Consider the following 2,123-nt stretch of genomic DNA (forward strand, 5'->3'; position numbering starts at 1 on the left):
GACTATAAAACATAGCTGCAGTATTATTATACCGGGCTATGCTACACTGTACAGCTGTTGCTTTCATTATATCTAAACTGTGTACATAAAGCAGGTTCTTATATATGATTGTGTCTCAGAGCACACAAACACCATTTATCATGGCCGCCACAACTACGGACTATAGATGGAAAGATTTTGCACTTTTAAAGCCAGCTCGCCACACCGACACACTGCAGACACCTAAATTCTGAACCACACAGCAAAGGCAACACAGACAGAACTGCAGCATTTCTTCCATTGAAGGTAAGGGCTTTTCCTGGGTTTCAGATACAGTCTATTCTTTAATTTCCTTTATTTTCCCCATTCTCGAAAACTGCAAGAAAAAAATGGCAATTGTTTCACTGAAACTTTTTAACTCAGACTCATCATTAGATATTTGAAGAGGGAAGTGATAGAGGCCATTATGTCAACAGAAGAGTGAAGCATCCCTGCTGTTTATTTTCACAAAATGCTGCTTAAAATAGCCATTGGATTCCTGCACAGGCACAGAGCACACATTTCAGCTGCTTTGAATTAACAGAGTTTGTGCTTGTCAGAAGTCACTGTAAGTGCAACCCTCAAGAGTGAGAGGATCTGGTGATTAGTGCTGCTTGGCTGATGTTCAGTCAAAGTGGCTGAAATATCGACAGCATCTGCACCTCTGCCATCTACTGATAGTGTGTACACAATGGTACCAAATTTTGACCTCAGCACAGGATTTCCCTCCAAAAGAACGTAAGACAGGAAGGGACAGATGGCAGTGCTTCTCTGACTGCTGTGAAACAGACAAAAGGCAACAGTAAATATGTAAAACAGCTGTACCTAATTCTATTTAAAATAACAATCTGAAGCTTTCTGCATCTTCAAACTAAAGCACAGAGGATGGTGCAGCTACAGTAGCTTTGGATTTGGGAAGTTGTTTGACCTCATTGTCGGTACGTGGTGAGAAAGGTCATCTACTAAACAAGCTAAATGAAAAAAGAAATATTATTTACTTAAGTGATTAAATTAGGCAAGCAAAGACACTGTCGACCAGACAGGTGCTGAAATATAACCTGTCAATTGAGTATTTTACTTTTTCATCACACACCATAAACATGTAATGATATTTTATTTAAAAATAAACATGTTTTTCAGATTTAAATCAAGAATGACCTAAATATCTAATGTCAGGGTGAGTTAGTTTATAGTGATAAAATATGAAGACATACAGTATAGAAGGCCTGTGCTTAGCACTCCTCAATGATGGTAGTAGCAGTGATAAAATTAGGAAAACGGACATTTTACCAGGGCCTCCATTCAAAATGCCACTAACTGCAATTTTGTAAGTCCTTTGATGAATGTAAAGACATTTTACAAAAACCTAAAAAGTCTTCAAAGTTTTCTAGACTTTTACTTCATCTTTGTGAGCAAGGCTTCAAACAGAGCGAATGAGGACAAGAAACCAAATTTATCCTCTTCGGTCCACTGAAGTGATCCTATTTTATTTTGATTCCAGTCGTGTAACAGCATCAAGCTGTGAGACAAAAACACATTGATGTTTCTCACACAGCTGCCTTGCTTTGACATTCCTACACCCCCACCAACAAACTAAGACTTTAATCTAAAGAGTCACACCCTGACTGAAATCATCCCCTTCTCCTGTGAAACGTTTTCAGTTCCCATCTTCAAATTCACACACCACCGTCCCCAGTATAGTAGTGAATGTGTAGCTCGGTCATTAAATAGCCCATCATAAAAGTGATGTCATGTTTACACGTTTCTTCTAAAGGGGGAACTACAGTACATGCAGCTCCTGATTTTCTATTGTGCATTCAACTTGCCTGGTTGCTCTGAAAGATTAGAGAGAAAATAAGTTATTTCAAAATGAAGATATGAATTAAGTATAAATATATTTTATGAGATATGAAAATATGATAAAAGATTTTCAATAGCCTTAGCCTTCAATTCACCATTGAACACTACTGTCCTTGATTTGAATAGATCTGTGAGTGTCTCTATTGAGAATGATAAAATAAAGGCAAAAACCAGATAACAGACTATAAGTTCATCTTGGCGGTTATGATTGTGTCTGAAATGACAAAGCCAAATACACTTTTCGA

The sequence above is a fragment of the Thunnus thynnus genome, chromosome 7 (genome assembly GCF_963924715.1).
Source record: "Thunnus thynnus chromosome 7, fThuThy2.1, whole genome shotgun sequence".
NCBI classification, from domain to species: Eukaryota; Metazoa; Chordata; class Actinopteri; order Scombriformes; family Scombridae; genus Thunnus; species Thunnus thynnus.